The sequence below is a fragment of the Cannabis sativa genome, chromosome 7 (genome assembly GCF_029168945.1).
Source record: "Cannabis sativa cultivar Pink pepper isolate KNU-18-1 chromosome 7, ASM2916894v1, whole genome shotgun sequence".
Taxonomy (NCBI): Eukaryota; Viridiplantae; Streptophyta; class Magnoliopsida; order Rosales; family Cannabaceae; genus Cannabis; species Cannabis sativa.
In genome coordinates, this window is record NC_083607.1 from 8,796,056 (window position 1) to 8,802,059 (window position 6,004).

Here is a 6,004-nt window from a genome sequence, read left to right on the forward strand (position 1 = left end):
GTATTGGGGGGTTTTGCCGCCATTTACCCATTATTATATTGTTGTATTTGACCTTCACATAGGGCTATTTCACACATATTTTGGAAAAATTAAAACCTATTTTTTAAAAGTTATGATAAAAAAATATTTTAGAAATAGTTCAAAAAAATTTTATTAAAAAAATAATAAAAGAAGCTACAACTAATATGTAAAGTTGGTACAACCTAATTTTTTTTTTTTTTAAAAAAAAAAAAAAAACTATTTTTGATCGAAAGACTATAATAAATTTATTTATACTAAAAATATATATCTACATATTTATTATACATTAAAAATTAAAAAAAAAAATTAAAATAAATTAACAACAATAAAATAATTAATATTTAATTCTCTTATTTTTTTTTATTTTCTCTCTAAAAATATTTTAATTTACACTTTGGAAGAAAAAATAATTAAAAATATATAAAAAAAAAATAAAAAATTATAACGTAAATTTCTATATATTTATGATTATAACTTAACTAAAACATTGTCATTATTATTATCATTATAATTAAATCTTAATAATTTATAGCATTTTAAAATTTACCAAACACTCTACTCAGTTTTTTTCTACAGTTCTACTGTAGCTATTTTTTCTCACAACACAATCATAACTGATTTTTCCACAATACAAATGTGCCCAACTGGCCCATAGTATACCAAAATATGATGGCAAATATCTTTTTGGATATTAAAATTTTAGTGTTTAAATTTTTTGAAGATACAATTATTTCTCATATTATTTGCAATTTCAATAAGATGGCGTCAGGACAACTTAAAAGTTATTTTTGAAAATACCCTCAAGTTTGGCATGCAATTATAAGTTTGAACAAAACCCACACCAATAACACAAGACTTTGCATGGTGAGCTTGGAAAAAAAAAACGTTGGTAGCTCGTAGAGAATACAATATGGCGGATGTGGTATTAGTGGAAAATAAAAGTCCATTGGTTGTTCATAATATAGTGACATTGATGACCTCAAATCAACAACTATATGTGATATTCTTCAGCCACCAATGACACTTGTTTTCTTACTTTTCTCAAATAACCTCTAAATTGGTTGTTTAGTTTCTCCATGACTATCCACATCTTTGATTGTGATTTGCTCTTCAATAACTTCATAATTGAGGATGGATGTTTCTTCATCACCCAATTGAGATTATCATTTGTTGAGCAAAGCATCCATTGTACGCAAATTTTCAGCCACTTCAAAAGGATTCTTTCTCTTTAATTATAGGTTGAATCTCTTCTATGTATTCATCTGATGTGCTTCTATATTATTCCAACAACTTCATAACTTTTATTATTTGAGTTATCATCCTTAAAACTCTCTGAATCATGCGCCATTAAATTATCACATCGAGCTCTTATACCATGTCCACCAAGCGATTAATCTTTTTTGGAAGTGATAGTATATTTTTCTTTTCTTCAATTGGTTGGGGTGAGTTTGGGCTATAAGGAGAGTATTGGTGACTCCAAACCTTAAGTGATGGATCCCAATGCTAGTCGTAATCAAAATCTGCCATATCATTCAATAAATTTATTACATCATGGCATCTTCTTAACAAAGGGTCTTCAGTTACCTCTGCTCCATAATCAAGCCAGCTTCTGGTTTCATCATCAAGTCCATTGTAAAAGAATAGAGTAAAACACCCACTTGAGAAATTGGGATAGCATCTCTCTCCGAGCTCCTTAAATATTCCCCAAGCAGAATAGAATGGCTCTCATTCTGTTGTTGGAAAAAATTCACAAGGTATAGCATTTAGATTTACTTTGCAGGTCAAACACATTCATTAAAAAATTAGTAAAATTAAATAAAAGGAAAACAAATTAGATTAGAATTCAACTATATTGATATTAACTAAAACAGTCCTCGACAACGATGCTCAAAATTTATTGTGATAAATCCAACACACAAGTATACGTATCTTTTTAACAAGTAATACTCAGTTAAGTGAGATCGTTCTCATGAGAACTGTAGTTAAGTACCAATCAATTAAATTTTTGTCTCTATTTGGCAATCGAATAAATAAATCTTGAACTAAATAAACTAAGTAAAATTTAACAAAACAAACAAATAAAAAGTTTTAACAATAGATGCGAAATTAGGGATACGATTTCAATTGCTCTGATTACCCAACTGTTAACACTAATTAACCATTCTTCTTCCTCTATGTGATGACAGATATTATAAATTAACCTAAACTCTTTCTAGATCATAAAGGTCCTAAATTGCATGCCAATTAACTACTGCATTTCTGAGATAGAAAAATATACAATTCGCATTAAGCAATAGTCTAAAAGTCACATAAGTTATGTGAATATTCTTATTTCACATCAAAACCTATCTCTATTCATTTAGAGCAATCTCAATATTCACTTTTCAGATTTTGTATTGAGATCATAGATCATGCATAAGGTGTCCAACCAAACACATACAATAAGCACAAATATGAATAAATCACCATAATAGAGAAAGAAAGAACAATAAAATAGCATTAATCTATAGAATAATCTCAGCCAATATCCATCAAATTCCTAAATAGAGAGTTTAGATCATAATTAAATCCATAATTAAACTAAAGACAAATAAAAACATAAAAAATTAAGAGGAGAGAAAGAAACCAGATGGAGGATTGTCGCGAATCGCCCATGCTCGCTCCAAGAGCCTTCTTCTTGTGTTTATACTATTAATATGGTCTCTCCCTCTATAATGAGCGATCCCCTTGCATTAAATAGAGTTTTCCAGCCTAAAATGTGAAAAGATGAAGTTTTCCTTGAATCGTACGGAGTTGGCACTGCGGCGGCCAATATCCTCGCTTTGACGGCCTCACCACAACCACTGGACCCACTTTTTTGCTTTGACATTCTCAGTAAAATATGCATAACATTCACATATAAACTCCTAATTAGATTTTTCAAGATACGTTGGAAAGCTAAAAAAAAAATCTTAAACTTTTGTGTTTGGACTTTTTCAAAAATCGGATCAGAACATAGTTGAATTTAGACTTGAAGTTTCAGCTTTATTTTCTTGAAAATTTTTCTCTATTCTATAGATCACCATTTTTAGAAATTTGACAAAAGTCCATTAAAGTTGGACTAGAAAAGTATTTCAAGTCTATTTTTGTGTTGGACATAATATCAAGGGACATAAAAGGGGTATTTTTTAGTCCAACATTGTTGGACTAGAAAAATGTTTCTAGTCCACCATTAATGGATGTGAAAGTAGGATTTTAAATTTTTTAGAATAAAAAAATTTATATATTATTTCTTTTTGTTAAAATTATATTTTAATTTATAAATAAAATATTTTTAAAATTATTAATTCTTTACTAATATTATTACTCAATAATTATTAAAAACATATATAACTTTAAAAAAAAAATTAGATTTACAAAAAAAATAGAAAAAAAAAAAGTATTTTTTCATAAGAATTAATAGTGTCTATAAACATTTTGGACAAAAAATTACAAATCAATCTCATTTTATGGGCTAAATACAAACCCCCAAACCAGTTAAAAAGAAATACAAACACCAAAATCAATTTCTATCAAACAAATAAAATTTGAAACCAGTTATACACAAAATCAAACAACCACGAACACGAAGCCGCAAGCTTTGTTGACACAGAACCCCTGAATACGAAGCTTTGTTGAACGCCATCCACCTACACATAAAAGAGAGAGAGAGAGGTGACAGTAGTTCAAATCTTGACCATGGGACTTCGAATGGAGATCTCGAATCTGCATCGCATGAGTAGACAAGTCAAAGAGACACCAAAACAGAGAGAAATCGAGTTGCGCACAAAGTAACCTTTAGGATCTCCGTCATTGGTCTACACCTTGACAGACACGTCAAAGTTCACCATCCGTCGTTGGTTTGGCTGGACTCAACAAAGAGAGAATGAAGAAAGAGAGAGGAAGAAAGACGATGAGAGAAAGAGCTCAAGGGTGGGGAAGGGGGTTCGGGGTTACTGGGGCTGAGAAATCTTGTTTATTGGTCCTTTTGGACCACCGACGACCGAAGATGGTCGTTCCCCACCTGAGTCGATGCCGCACAAGAGAAACGAAGAGAGAGAGAGAGAGAAGAGAGAGAAGGTAGATGTATGTGTTTTTGGTTTAGGGCTTTTTTCTTTTGGTTTGTATGAGAGAGATAATTTTAAAATAAATAAATAAATGAGAGAGAAATAATAAATGGCTGATTGTTTTCATTTAAAAAAAAAACAGAATATGTCCATCATAGTTGGACGTAGTCCACCAAAAATAATAATTTAATTATATTCTTAACATATAATGTCCTTACTCTTTTTCTAGTTCAACATTAATGGACATGATATATATTTTTCTCTAGTCCATCATTGTTGGACTTGAAATCTCTTCAAAAAAATTTCATGTCCAACACTATTTTTGTTGGAATAGAAAAAGAGACATAGAAAGGGTAATTTGTAGTAGTGATAGTACCATTGACCATAATATCAGTCTATACTCAGTACTCTAGTTGTAGCAATGTGATAGTATCAATCAGTACTTTGTCAAACATATAATTGTTGATATTCAATGTATTTCTATGTACACTAACATTGCTATTAATCATATGTTTTCTAACAATCATTCATAAACATGCACACTAAACATGTAATTCATATATGCATATCATTATACTAATCTTACCTCAATTTCGAATTCAGGTGTGCCAGTCAACTTGAGTGCAACTGCTGCTCGACGGTTTACAGGCCCCTAAGTCACAATATTCATAAAACTGATAAGTGACACACTAAATAACTTTTTTGGGGGACTTAAAATCAAACTAAAAGTTTCCTTATCGATGGATAGCTTGGTAAAACCCAAGTATCTGAAACACACAAAAATCTAGGGTTCTAAAACTGTTAAAACCAGTTTATATGGTTTTGCCTAGGGAACGATTTACTGGTTCTACAGGGCTACCTGAATCGGGTAACTGGCTCCCTGCAAGAAACCCTAAAAATTACACCAACAAATCAGTTTTACCCCAAATTGTTTCAAACCTTCCACAATACCTAAACAAGTCACAATGAACATAATTCAAGCAACAAAAATAGATATAAGCCTCAAAAATCAATTGAACCATTAAAGAGCTAAGTTTGAGCTTTAAAAGCTCAATCTTGGTTAAAACCTGCTAAAGCTCATAAAACCACAATAAAATAACTCAAAAAACCTTAATAGAACACAAACAACTCAATTCTAACCAACCCAAGAGCCAACATAAGCTAGAACTTTAATTTGCATGTTGAAACCTAACTTTTTCTTGAAAAACAAAAGGGAGAGGAGTAAAAACTTACCTTGAGCTGATTCTAACCCTTAGCTACTAGAAATTCTACTGAAATCCCTAACTCTTGATCAGAAAATAGTAGAGAAAATACTTGGTCTTTCTTGGTGTTCTTGTGACCGAACCAAAGAGAGAGAAAGGACAAGAGTTTGTTTGATTTTTGTGAGTTTTTATTTTGTTTTCCAAGTGTTATCGACAAGATAACTCTCTTTTCTTTAGCATAAAATTAAAATAAAAGATTAGTAATAATCCACTAATCACAAGAGACAAACTAGGGTAAATGACAAATCTACCCTAACTTAAACATAAAGTAACTAAAATGTACAAAAGGATAAAATAGTCATATTCTATAAACATGATAACTCTCACTATTTTAAATGTCTAACTAAATTACTCCACTATTTTTAAGGTACCAAATCATGTCTAAGTAACTCTATAGTCCATACGTCGCATTCCACATTTACCAGACATAAAATATAAAAATCATAATATTTTACATATAATATAATTAACACACTTAGAATTCAAATATATCTCCACAATTGTATAAATAATAATTAAAACTCTAATTCTTAATTAAATACTAATTATCTGCTAATTTTCATATAAAGCTAAGCGGTACAATATTTAATAGTATATTACACTAATTAATTAAAAAATCACATAATTGATGTTATC

The 6,004-nt window shown here is 30.1% G+C and overlaps 1 long non-coding RNA gene across 3 annotated transcripts; it reads right to left on the reverse strand.

Moving 5' to 3' along the window:
• Nucleotides 1-891: 891 nt before the first annotated feature.
• LOC115697184 (uncharacterized) lies at nucleotides 892-5,799 on the reverse strand. Of its 3 annotated transcripts, none has more exons than XR_009683450.1 (4): nucleotides 5,340-5,799; nucleotides 4,693-4,758; nucleotides 2,648-3,765; nucleotides 892-1,751 (listed from the first exon to the last, which is right to left on the reverse strand). It is a non-coding gene; the product is annotated as an uncharacterized LOC115697184 (long non-coding RNA). The 3 variants fall into 3 exon arrangements; XR_004007912.2 differs by having other exon boundaries at nucleotides 2,648-3,689; nucleotides 5,340-5,798; XR_009683449.1 differs by lacking the exon at nucleotides 2,648-3,765 and having other exon boundaries at nucleotides 5,340-5,548.
• Nucleotides 5,800-6,004: the final 205 nt, after the last annotated feature.